The sequence below is a fragment of the Pempheris klunzingeri genome, chromosome 8 (genome assembly GCF_042242105.1).
Source record: "Pempheris klunzingeri isolate RE-2024b chromosome 8, fPemKlu1.hap1, whole genome shotgun sequence".
NCBI classification, from domain to species: Eukaryota; Metazoa; Chordata; class Actinopteri; order Acropomatiformes; family Pempheridae; genus Pempheris; species Pempheris klunzingeri.
In genome coordinates, this window is record NC_092019.1 from 13,169,335 (window position 1) to 13,183,640 (window position 14,306).

Sequence of the window (14,306 nt, forward strand, 5' to 3'; positions counted from 1 at the left end):
TTGGCACACCGATGACTTATGGACATGCAATACGTTGCCTATACGTGACTGGAAAGCTTCCATAGTATAAACCCTAAAAACAAATAGTGCTGAAAGAGCACAGCTAGAAAATAAAATGATCCAACTCTGTGTGGACGGACAACACACAAATTCACTGCCAGTCATATCTATAGTGTAAACGTCAATTGCTTGTCATTACGCATATCCATTGGGTTCTCCAAGTCGCTGATCCCCTTCTCGGGATGCATTCATTTTCTTCATCCAATGCCATGAAGCTGGCCGAGTTTTTGTTAAGATGGAGGCAGAAATACCTTATGTTTTTTTTCTTTGCTGTTGTTACTTAAGTCTTTGGTGCAATGGTTTACGAGATTCCTTAAGTATAAGACCAAGATAAGGAAAAAACCACACATATGTCAGTGCGCATTTTAGGGAAACCTTAAGGACAATATGTAAGGGTGTTTTGTACAACCAACTTTAAGGAAATCTTAACTCAACTTTTAAAGGGTATTCATAATTGAATGCGTTTGGTGACCCTGGTACAAACCGGCTCACCGGCCCAAGGGAGCAACTATCATCAGAATCAATGGGGCACCATGATGGAGGTCTTAAAGTATCCTTGGGTAAGCGTGGGCACTCAACTCCTTCACATTATCATTTGTTTTTTTGCCTATCATGGTGCTTTAAGTAGATTCTGCAATCGTGACTCAAATCTGTGCTCCAGCCCAATCTCCCATTGATTACCCAGCCCAGTACAGCCCCAATTGTACATCTGCCAATAGCAGGACCATGTACAGGGCAGAAATCCCATGACTGGCCTTAAGATGATCCCTCAGTCCCTCATAGCTGTTTTTGTTGTCTTGCCTTTTGCTTTTGTAGTATTGTCTTCCGTAATGGCCATCAGTTCACATGGAAGGTTACCAAAATTGTGCAATAACCAAAAATGGGTTGAACCTTTTGCTTGTGCACAGTGAACATTTGCCCATTGCAACAGAACTGCATGTTCAGATCCAAGTTGATGCCTTGCCAGTTTGATGACCAAAGGAATACCCGCCGACTGCTTCAGAAAACTTGATTTGATGGATCCCCTCGGGGTGCACACCAGTTTCTCTCTCCTATGCTCAGCTGCCTAATCTGTTTTAATTAAATGTTGCCATGTAGCTAACGAATTGCTTAAATACACAGGTGCCCCCTCCCAGATTACAATAAAAATGGATGGGTCCTCACTTTTCTGTTTACTTCACTAGCTCCTTTAAGTCAGAGTTACGTAAACCACAATGTGGACACATGTAGTTCTGGTAGCTTGATGACCAAGTGGCCCCATCCACCCCCTCCCCCCCTGGTTACGGTAGTAATATAAACTGCAACATGCAGAAACGATCAACTAACACAGTCAATACATGATCAGCAGTGGGAAGCTGGTAAGGGATCTCTTAGTGGTTACAGCACGTGGTTACAACCTTTATGAATTGGTCAGGCCAACCACTCAGAGTAAACATTTAGACAAGGGTCAAGGGAAAGGTGTTACCACCCCGTAGAAACCAAAGCATTGGAGGAGGCATATGGTCTACACCCACTGTGGATAACAGTCATCCCATGTGACTGGGACTAAGACACTTGAATTGGTTTATGTATCTTTGTAAATAAGCACTGCCCTGTGCCATTTTGCAGATTGATCTATGACATGGCAAAGAAGTTTTTTGTGTTTGAGATTTGTAGGCAAGGGTGAAACGTTTCCTGGTAATGTGAACATACCATGTATGTAAAAGAGGATTGACCATAAATGCCCATAGACAAGACTAATGACATGTCAAGTGGGCACAAGTGTGGTCAGTTGGGGACCTTTTCACCTTCCGTTTGGGTTCCTTCCATGTTGGACAAGCTTGCATTTCCTTGCAAACTCTCTCCCACTTTTCATCTGGGATGAAAACATTAATTTCCATTGGGCATTAATTACCTTTGACCTCCAGGGTTTCGCAATATTCCAGACTTATATAAGACACAATGAAGATCGTAAATCGAGGTCTGCATAGTCCCTACTCAGTGCCACTAACAACCGCTCAATGTTTTTGGCTCAAATTTAATTTATTGTTTACATCCCAAATAGTTTGCACATGTACAATGTCATTATCTTAAGCTTCACACTGTAAGTGCCCCATGGCCACCAAACAGGAATATGCTAAATTGTTGGTACTGTCTCCCCAAGCAAAGACATTTGAAAAAATAAATTGCAGAAAAATTTCGAATACACTGCACGTTCTCTGATACAAGCCCACTAAGCCCACTGCTTCAAACATTTGCACAAAAAAGTTGAAGAACCAGTATATAAATTCAAGAAATGTTGAAACAAGCACGTACTTGAACGTACACAAAGTGCTGCGGTCACTGTAAAGGAGAAAATGAAATAAATATCAGCAGCAGTAGTTGGTCGACCAGTTAATCAGTGTCTGTTCTTTCCCTGGCATTGTTGCCAGAGGATGATTACCAATGATTTCTGCTAACCACCTAACCATTCATCTAGATTCATCTAGGTCCAGATTTGCACATGATGACCAACTAATTTTTGATTGTTCAAACTGGCTCCTGTTTTCGAGGTTTGTTTAGTTCCCTGGGGATAGTCAATGTACATTACTTAATGTACTACCATAGACACAAGGCATATTAAACAAAAATGGATCATCTGATTTGTGATCAAGGGCGTAGGCTATATTTAAAGTTTGGTGACTTAAGTCTGATGCCTAACTTATTTGCCTTTTACATAAGGCTGATATTTGAAAATACAACAGAATATAATGCAGTTAAGCTCTCCAGCATTCTGCTTTAATTTATTTACAATCCAACTTCTCTCTTTTAATATTATCCCTGCTAAGACACACATGTAGGTAATATTATCCCTGCTAAGACACACACGTAGGCATGATTGTTTCTGTCTTCTTTTCTGTTTTTAGTTTGGAGAAATAACCTCTTTAATTGTGCACCTGGTCATGAATTCATTCATATAATTTAAAGCACTGTTTTTACCAGCATTGTTGTATTTCTATATCCATAGCTCTCCTATGCAAACAAGTAAAGTATCATATTGCATTATTGGAATTACTTTAGTGTGATTTTGTGAACTCGGAGTCAGTCTCTCTGCAAAAATGGCTATTTCTGCTTGGCCGGCCCAGGGTACTAGTACTACTACTAGCAAAGCTGGCAGCACTTTGTGTGTGCACGTGTGGCTGGGATAGCTACACTTATCACAAAAGATTAAGTGGTTGTATGAGCTCATAATGCTGAAAGGGCTTTGTTGCATCTATAAAGTACATAATAGTGGTTCATCAAAACAAACCTCCTCTGATATGTTTGTGTATTTCTAGAGGCCATAGCGGTTACTACCTAAGTAATGCTACAAGCACTGTATTATTGAGATGTGATTAAATTCAAAACAATTGTTCATGAATCCAGAATGCTCTATTGAAAAGCCATAGTGCTGCAGCAGTAACCATAGATGACAGTATGACAATATGCAACAACTGCACTCCCCTTCTTCCTCCAGTTCTCCATTTCCACCTTACATGTCACTGGATACCCTATATGACAAGCCCTCTACAAGCTGATTATTTACATAGGACATAATAATTTCAGTTAAACAGAATGGCATCTCACAGGATAGCAGTGCATGCATGTTGTCTTACTGACACTACCACTCGTATTCACCAAAGACAGACATTTTCAATAGGGGGTTGCTAGATCACAGGTATAGCTTCTTATAAACTGCAACCAAGTGTGACAAAATCACAAGAGCAGTACTAAGTATCCTTAAAATGCAGTAGCTAATGTATTCGCCTTCATCCACATTAGTGACTCCACACATTAAATCCACTCAACACCTGGATTCCTCTCCGTGCAGTTGCCATTGACTTGCTGTACTACAACTTCTAGAATGAACAAAAACATGCATTAAATGGGATTTTCTCACATTTGTCGATTAGCAGCAAAACCGAGTCAAAGCAAAACTAATAGCACATCAAGTAATTTATCTTTACAATTTTAATGGCACAATTAAAGTCTATTCAGTGACAATGCAATCCTTTCAAAAAGGAAGACACACACACACATACACACACACCACATATTAAAGAAAATCACGCATTTCCAAGTAAAAAAATGAAAATTGCAGCAATGATACAAAATACAATAAGAAGCAAAATATCCTAGCTAGTCAAGTTGATAACCACAACTTTGGGAGAATACTAGATTTAAAACAGCATTTTCATGCATGTCAGACTTAAGTTGTAGCAGTTTGGAATGCATTGCGATGCTTACTTATTGGTTCCAATTGGTTTCTGAAAGTCACCAACAAACATAATTCTTTTCCCTCATGCCAGAGAAAAAGTGTATAAAAGTAGATATGCAAAATAACCATCACAAACTTTTACATCAATTTATAATCTATATGGTTGTTCAGATATTTTCATTCAACAGACACATAAACACTCCACTCCTGAGAGCTTGATTGTTGACAATAATAATAATGGGTCTGACATGTTAGTTACCCGTTGTTTTCTGAGCCATGAGAAGTTTGGTGCTGAAGAAACGTCTCCAAGCATGAGAATGTTTCTGTGCACTCAGTGCATTCATAAAGAACCTCTGAAGAGTCTCCTTTATTATTTTGAGCATGGTCCATATAGTCATCCTCTATGTCCTCTGCATTACCCTTTTCAAGGGCATGGTCCCCACTGGAACCAGTGCCATGACATGTTTGTCCAACATCACCTGCTTCTCCTGTGTTTGGGTGATTTTGGAGGTGAAGCTCGAGGGATGCAGAATTCCTAAATTCAGCTGGACACCTGGGGCACTTACTAGGTTCCTTTTTGTGATAGCGCAAGTGCCGTTGGTACACGCATAACAGTCCAAATCTCTTTCCACATTCCTGACATTTGTAGTTAACCCGGCCCGCTTTTCCTGATTGTTTCCCCTTTGGATGCTCATCTGGTGATGCCGATTGTTCATTGTCAGAAGAGCTCTTGGTTTTCTCATCAGGAGAACTTGGGATTTTCTCACCATTAAGAGAATTGGGGGGAGGGCCATTTTGTGGATTTGTGTACAAGTGTTTCAAACCTGGTTTCTTTTCCAATTCAGCTTTGTGGTACATGGCTACATGCCTTCTCAAGTCACAGCGTTGTGGAAAATGTCTACCACAAAATATACATGTGTGCATAGTACCCTTATGGTATCTCATGTGCCGCGATAAACTACTAGAATGATTAAAGACACGGTGACAGTGCTTGCAAGGATGCAACTTGCCATTGGGGTTACTCCCTCTTCTACGCCTGCCTTTAGGCTGTATTCTTCGCTTAAAAGCTTTTTGTGATTCTTCATTCAACTGATCTATTTCCTCCTGAGTTTGATGTGTGAGATGGTGCTCCTTAAGAGCTGTTAACTTTTGGAAACGATCCCCACATAAACCACATCTATATGGTGTAAAAGAGTATTCAGTTTCAATGTCACCGCTAGTATCCCTAAAGATTTTACTATCCCCATTCTTAACATCAATAGAGGAGCCATTGCTGTAGCAATTTTCATATGGTTCTTCCATGTTTTTAGAGTTCACTTCAATTTCAATTTCAGATGCAAAAGTATCAGGCTCTTTTCCTTTGCAATGGTACTGTGAATGTGTCTGAAAATCTGACATCCAGAAGAAATTCAACTTGCACTTTCTACAAGGATAGGTTTTCTCAAACTTTTTTTCCTGTTTATTCTCAGATTTACCTAATGCTGTAGTCTTTGGGGAGAGGTGGTTTTCTTTTTGATGAGCATTCAGTGCATCTACTTTAAGGAATCGCTTACCACATTGACCACAACAGTGAAACCTTTCACTGGCATGGTCCTGAAGGTGTTTCTTAAGGTCCTGTCTACCTTCAAAGATCTTACAGCACAAAGTACACTTGTAACCTCGCTCTGTGTTTCGATACTGCTGGTGACGATGTAAACTCTGCAAGCTGTTAAAGGATCTACTACATATTTCACAACGGTAATGACCCTGACGAGACTTCTCCAAGTTCAAGTCTGATGGCCTTGGCCTGAACACATCTCTGTAAGGAGAAGTCTGGGGTCTTAGAGTTGGCGACACTGGCTTGATTTGGGATGGGAAATGCGACGGCAGGACTCCAGGAGATACCGGTTTTACAGATGAATGTGACTGCACCAAGCCATTCACAACTGTCAGTGTACCATTCTCTTGTAGCACGTATTCTCGAGGGATTTCAAGTCCATTAGATGAGCCATCAAAGGAAAATGACTCCAGAGGTCCATGACTTGCCATGTGGGCCAACACATTAGAGTACTGGCTGAACCCATCACCACACTCAGTGCAGATGAAGGTACTTGATTCTCCAACCAATGGTGTTGAGGCAACAGTATTCATTGATTTCTGATTTTCCATGATGAAATTATTTTGTCCATGTGCTGATGGCATCACTTTCTGATCTGCAAGTAGGAGTAAAACTCTATCCAGGCACTCATAAAATTGGTTTCCATGTGGGAAGTATGTCCACACTCTGGTTCTAAAAAGATGTCCTTATGAGCTGAATGTTCACTCCTCTGCTGCAGTTTTTGGTGTTGTGTCAGCACCTAGGGGAATTGGACAAAAAAAAGAATTATCAAACCATTGATGCCCAAGTTTGTTTAACGGAATTTCAAAATATGCCAGATTACTAGTGCTACTTTGCATTCATTTCAATTAACCTGAGCCCAGTCTGATGATGCCTGTTGACCAATTCAGCCTGACTACAGGTTTAACCTGCCTTACTGAGGTTGTGTCTCGACAGTTCACTTTGTGCACCAGATATAGATGTTTGATGAAGCCGTGTTGTTTTGGAGCACTACAAGCAGGTACTGCCATTTTCATGCGCCCAAGCAAAATGACAAAATCTTGTTAGCATTATGCTCAGTTTTTTTTGTGGAAATGAAGTTAAAAATTTGATTCCTCAGTGAAGCTGTATATTTTGTGAATGTTTAGAGGTTTGCTAGCTTGTGGTTACAGTGTTTTTGTAGCAGACAAATGTCAAATGTTGGAGCTTCCAATTTCTAGTGCCCCAAGCAAGATTTTTGGTGCTATTGGTGCTATTATTTGTTTGTCACAAGAAATATGCAAAATCTTACCCATGTTGATTTTATTGCAATTTGCCTATTGCCCAAATTCTGATTTGTGCTTTCCAACTCTGGTTGATGTTTTGGTAAACCCCATTTTAAAGTCTTAAGTTAGGACAAGCATTACCATCTCTTCTACTGTGAACACATGTGCCTTTTAATCTCCTTCAACCACCTATTCAACTCATGTCTTCTTACAGAACAAAAATGTTGTCCCTTTGAAGAACTGCTGGCCCAATTCCAGTCCTCCTCAAGTTGGAGCCTGATCACCAGTGAGACACTGATCTGGTATGCTAAATTGGCATCAGCACCAGTAGTAGCAGTGGATCAGGCATTGGTTCTGATGTCATCGAGCAAGATTGGATGCAGTTTTTTTGTCAATGCTTCACTGCCAAATTCACTGTTTCCACTGTGAGTTGCATTCAGTCAATGCGAGCCATCAATTCTAGTTTTAGCACCACAGCCCTCGCTGGCCTCATGTGACTTAACAATTATTCTAATGCATTGTGCACAGCAATGTTAACATGTTCTACATTTGGGAAAGAGAGTGCACTAGTTTTGGGTTGATACTCAATATTAAAAGATATCCTGAGTTGAGGTATAGGAGTTGGGATGTAAAAAGTTAGATGGGTGCATCCATACTGACCACTAGTCTGTGGGTACTGGCTTTTGAGCATAATTTACATTCTCCAATTCTGCCATCCTCAACTTAAAGCAACTGGGAATTCCATACTCAACACTGTCCCAAAGCATATATGATTTTTGGTAATTACAGTCATCTGGTTAAGCAGAATCAACGAGACAGCCCATAGGGAATCACCTAGGCTTAGCTGAGCAGCTTTGTGCACTGCAGATCCCATTTGCCCATCTCCTCCCTGACAGCAAACTGCCACATCAGTGCACAGACACAGAGGTGGTCTGAGCAGTGCAGTGCATAGTAATGTGGAACTTTGAGACTGCAATTTCTTTGAAACATCTTCAATCTGAGCTTCTGAATGGACTTTTCACTGCTTTAAGACAATCAACACAGTGAATCTGTGTAACAAGGTCAACAGTACCTGTGATTCTTCATTGATATTTTCAAAGTAAAGATGACAATGTTGGAAAAACAAGAATCAACAGCCAGAGCTGCAGTTCTGCAGTGGAGCCAAACAAGCACACCTCAAACATGTAATCAGGGTAACTACCCTCTTTAATTTTGCCTTGCTGTCCTATGGAAAACCACTCATGCTGTGCCAGGACATCTTGAATGGCTGCAGTTTCAAATGGCTCTGAACAGCTGGCCACCAAACCCTTATGGCAAAAGGCATAACTATGTATTTTAGACCTAAAAATGGTGAAGCTAAAACAGGGTGTTAAGCTCCTCTTTAACAATCCTATTTGTCACTGGTAGAGTGCTCTACCATCCACAAAGGACATTACCAGTCAGAAGTACCTGAGAGTAGACCCCTGCATTACCCGACTCAGACACACCCAAGCCTCTCATGGCTCTTTCAGACCAATATTAGCTGCGTTTCCACCTCATTTACCTGTTACTAGTCCTAGGAAGAAAGAGAAAGAAAGGGGCACAGAGAGAGAGAGCATTTTGATCGTGTGATGTAGAGATTGAATGAAGAGAGGGAGTGGATGTTAGCATGAACAAAGCATCAAATCAGAGAAATGTTATTTTCTGATTGCAGTTATATTCTAAAGCAAAAACATGTCCACATGTCTGCACATCCTTACAGGGCGGTGTCAAATTGCCACATTTTTGTGTGAATGTATTCAAAGCGAAGCTTCATCCTACCACTGACGTCTCTCCTCTGCCAGTGTAGCTCAGACCTGCAGAGACAGAGCAGAGGAACCAAGCCCCCCGGTAGTGCACCAGGTTTTGAAGCTGGCAGAGCCATCTAACCTGGTTGCCACATTCTAATACCGTTTCAAAATGGTGGCTGAAATAAAGTGCTGCAAGTACCAATCAGAAATGTTCAGCGCTGCATGCCCTGCCCCCAAAGTTCCAGTACTTCTGGATTGTATCATAGTGTAAGTATTACCCTCCCGAGCATGGATATAACTCTTAAACTAGAAACATTCATATCCATTAATGAGTTTAAGAGTATCATAAAGAATGCAGTGAAGGAGGAATGTCACTGTTTTTCTTGAGAGACCACTATCCTTAATGTCAATCTGTTTTATTGTTTATTTTCTATTTGTGTGTCATGTATTTGTGTATCATGTATCTGGATTTTGTATGGCTGCTACCTTGGCCAGGTCTCCCTTGTAAAAGAGATTTCTGATCTCAAAAGGGACTTCCTGGTTAAATAAAAGTAAAATAAATAAAATAAAAATAATGTCCCCAGAGCTTTTAGACCCTGGTCCCTGGGTTGGAAACACAATGAGCTCCTCCAAAGGGCCCTAGTCCATGGGGAAAGTTCCTGTGATGGTAATGCTGCCATAGTGTTCCAAACCCATGAGCAGTCTAACTAGGTCAACCCACATTATCCAGCCTGACTTCATAACGAAAAACTGGGCTGAATGCAAAGTTAATAGGCATTTCTATGAGTAAGTCTAACAGATCCTGATATGTTCTACATTTGTAACCAAACACTATACTAAAATGTCATGGAGGGAGTGTGTGTGTGCAGGAGAGTTAATGTGCAACTGAGAGACTTTTAGGTAATGTAAGGCTACATAATGTTATGTAATTCTGTGGTTTAGCAAAGAAAAAATACAAGAAAACAGTACTGACAGACCATATGTTAGGTAGTGTCTAAGCTAGAAAAGCAAGGCCACCGAGAGGCTTCTTATAACTCTGAACGAGATACTGGGTACCATGGCTGAGATGCAAACATCTCTTTATGGCGAGAAATGGAAAAATACCACTGTTGACTAACTGATATTAACCACATAGTCAAAGCTGTAAGGTCTACTAAATATTACCTTGAGGGGGATACATGCAATCGATGACTGTATATATACAGTGAAGTCCTGCACAGATCAACTTGCTCCAACTTTGCTGCTGTACCATAGAACCATTCAGACAGCATTGCATGATTTCACTCGGGACTCGGGACAAATTTAGTTATGAAGTTGCCTTTGTGATAACACTTTCTGAGTCCTTGAAACTTTTTATCATGATAGGTGAAGTGGATTCATCATATGTTTTCTACACATTCTGGCCATCTGTGTTGGTTAGAGTAGGGATTTTGAAAAAACTTGATCCGCTTCCAAGATGAATGAAGAAAGGAAATCGTTTGGGAGGTCAAAACTCCAACAACACCTGTGAAGGCTAAGGATGCCCCGATCAATTGGCCACCAATCATTATAAGACATTTGTTCTAAATAGTTTGATCGGTGATCTCTATAAAGGCAAACAAGAAGAGCCAATTAGCTGACACAAAACAGGACCAGTTGGATTGAGAGGCCATGTGCAATTTAGTGCTGAAGCCGGCGACAAGGAGGCAGCTATTGCATCCAGGTGGACAGCTTAATAGAGGCATAGTGAGCTGATGCTTGTTTTTAGCCTTGAAGGCTACTGCAGCAGGCCTAGCAATCCAAAGTCCAGACCAGTCAAAATGAAGGATTTTACCGAATAACACCCGAAAACTTCGAAAACAACCACTAAGACAATCCAGAGAGATGGAGGTCCCCCTAAATCCTCTATAATCCTTTGTTGTTATTAGACTGGACTTTAGATGCTGTGTATACACGGCTGACGCTAGCCCACAGGGATGGACTACGAGCAGCCAATAAAACGGTCAAGATCTGCACCTGTGAGGACAGCAACTGAGAGAGTCCCTTGCTCAGGTCACACGCGCTGTCTGGTACTGCAGCAGGGCTTTATATTTTGACCAAAGTGGGTGGAGCAGGAGGCTCTGCCCCTGACACAGGCCCCACTACTCTGCTCCTCCTCTCCAGCCTCTCTACAAGCTTGCTCACGCTCTCAAAGCCCACCTTAGAGCTCAGCTCTAGGGTGAGGGTTTTGCCTGCCATGTCCACAAATACCGCCTCAGCTGGCTGATCTTAAGCCTCTGCACCTGCCTACCTGTTGTTAAGCACCATGTCCCCACCCTCCTCTCCACCCAGTGTTATCCTCCATACTCTACAACTACTCAACAATTAGGCTACCCTGTCATTAAACTTTCCTGAAACGAGTCCCTTCAGCAATACTGGTTTCTTTCCACATCCTACACTTGCCATGAAGCTTCTTCAGGACCTACTTGTTGGTAATATATGCTAGCAGGCTGATGAAGGGCACCAGCTTGTCACTAAATTCTCTCACATCCACTCTTTAAAACTTTTATAACTTTTGAACTCATATACAGAAATCTACTTACTATTAGTTGATAACACATTAAATGGTAAATGGTCTGTGTCAGTTTGCCCGAGCGGCGGAGGCGACCCATGAAGAAAAATCCAGGACTCAGAGAAGATGCACCTTCATATTTCCTTTATTTTAAATGTGCAGCACCAGGCCCCTCTCCAGCATGTGCCCCAGCTCAATCAAACCCAACAACAATCTCCCGGCACATAAACCACCATCTTAAATACCTGTCCCCATCAGGCACCTACCACCTGACCAGGAACTTACAAACCACAATAAATAAATACCACACATTTATACAACCCACATCTAACTGAATCTATATACTAAACAAATGTTAATCAACTAAACCTACACAACCTATTTAATAAATACCCCCTAATTACCTTACACAATTATCTAAAACGAAACTCACTTATTTAAAGTTTGTAGGACTGCATATTGTTATTGCCATAACAATATGCAGTCCTACACCTTTTTATATGTGAAGCCTACTTAACCCTATGTAGGGCTGAAGCATTTTTTTGTTATATTTGTTGAAATTCTCATAATGGTCCAACAGCAATCAATGAATCACATTACAATGAATCCTGCATCTATGGCTGTCATAGGCCTGTAATACGGCCTTCCTGCCTGTCTACCAACGTACCTGCCAACCTACACGCACCCTGTCTGTGCACTCACTGCGCATGTGCGGAGTCTTCCACAAGGCAAGGCAGACGTGCTGCTAAAGACAGCGAGCTAGTAGCACACGAGTGGCAGAGAAAGTGCAGCTCAAATTTGAACAGTGGCTCAGCAGCAGACTGTTTTAAGTTACACAGCATGAATCACACACACTAATATGAAGAACGAAAGCGCTCTGCGGCTCTCAACGGACTGTTGTTTTGTGAGCTAACAGCAAAAAGGACACCCACTGAGCCAAGCGGCCAGTAGCTATGAGCTAAAGGTAACATTGTGTTTGTGACAGCTATTTTGTTTTCATTTATTTGATTGTAGTATTTAATGGAGTTGTGTATTTGTTAGAATGAAAAGCTAAGAGAGGTTGTCAGTCAGTGGTCGTGTACAGAATGAACAAGGGACCCAGCCACAGAGCAGAGGACAGACAGTCTGGTTATCACTAGTGTGGACTCTTGTGGGAGAGGGGGGTGACTCTTGGTGGTCTAGTTAGTGACCCTGCCTTTAGATCAAAGTAAGTGCTCCTCAGCCAACTGAATGTCATGACAAGTATCTTTTTTTGTAAAGAGTGGATGGTCATCAGTAAAATTAAAACGCATTATAGGCGCATTATATTTGTTGGCACTGCTGATATCAGCACATGATTCGGGAGCTTTCAAAGTGACGGTGGACTAGACATGCAGAAGAAAAACATTTTTTCCATACATTTTAAAGAGCCATGTCTGTTGCTTGAGCCGTTAAGACTACATGAACAAGGCACAACAAATGCAGTTATCAACACAATGCTTCATAGCAGAAAAAAATGTTGCTGCATTCATATTAATGTCATTGTACCTGGCAAAACACACAATCCCACTGATGCCAACTAGTTAAAAGATACACACTGTCAACTGTCAGCACAAGAGACAGATGCACAGCCACAGACTCAAATACAACTTTTGGTGAAATCTGCCCAAGACACCACAGCTACCAAAAACTGCCCCTTTGCAATTCAAGTATGTGTGATGAAATGGCCCACACATGTGCTGTCAAGACTGATTTTCAGTCACACAAAAAACAAACAAAACAGAAAACCCACACACACACCATGCATAGCACAATCTTGAAAAGGCTACAATAGGCTAATAATGCAACAGTTAACACGCCACAGTGAGTCCCAAACTAATCCACAGCATCAGGATCAGGACTGATACAGATTATTGATAGACTAATATTGGCCATCTAAAGCCTGATTGATTTCTAACACTGAATTTGTGGGTCCCATCGGCTTTCAACCACTGCATTAGCTGGACAACAAAAATGCAACAACTAGCATATGATGACCAGTTCAATAAAATAATTCGGTTTGGAGGAAAACAAAATCAAAATATTTACTATATTTTTTTAGAAGTACCACAGGTGAAAATGTCTCAATGGTTATGGATCTATACGGAGATTTCCCCTTCGCTGTGTATGATCAGTAGTATCTGTACAAAGGATTTCACAATAATCATAAACATAAAGGAGATGTATACAGCCAGGGGGCGTCTGCATCCCATACAAACAGACACCTATTGTAGTTTGGCAGTACATTAACGTTAGCCTAAAGCTAAGGTTAGATTTTGAAGAAGACAGATACACTGACAAAGGCTCCTTGAGAAAGACAAAGCTACAGACAGGCATAGAATATGAGCAGCTCACACACTGATTCAACTTAATGTGAAGCCATGGGCTAATATTGTGATCAGACTGTAGCTAATGTTAGCTGCTGCTAGCTAACGCTACCTAGCAAGGGGAGAAAAGCACTATGTTTTCAACACAAACACACATTTAGGAGTCAGACAGTTAGCTCAAACAGTCAGTTTAGACACAACTTACCACACACGCAGTTACATCTCTCAATACAGTGAATTAAATGCGCAGTGTCCCATTAATATCGCCCTGTGGCCGCTGACCGCTGTCGCAGGCCGGGGCTGGTTCTCTCGGACCTACGTAAGATGGTACCGACCATGACGTCATGACGCACGCTGAACGTGCTTTTAGGAAATACAAAAAGGAAACTACAGTAAAACCGATGGAACACCTCTGGAAAACAAACATATGCACTAGATTTTAAGTAACTAATTAGGCAACCAACCAAGTGAAGCACTTAATGCAGAGCTTTCTTCTCTGGTTTCTACAGGTTTTTGATTTTAAATCTTCAGTATATATGGCTTTA

At 41.2% G+C, this 14,306-nt stretch overlaps 1 long non-coding RNA gene across 1 annotated transcript; it reads right to left on the reverse strand.

The window, feature by feature from the left end:
• Window positions 1–4,011: 4,011 nt before the first annotated feature.
• On the reverse strand, window positions 4,012–14,054 carry LOC139204723 (uncharacterized). The gene is made up of 2 exons (XR_011584444.1): window positions 13,967–14,054; window positions 4,012–6,612 (listed from the first exon to the last, which is right to left on the reverse strand). It is a non-coding gene; the product is annotated as an uncharacterized lncRNA (long non-coding RNA).
• Window positions 14,055–14,306: the final 252 nt, after the last annotated feature.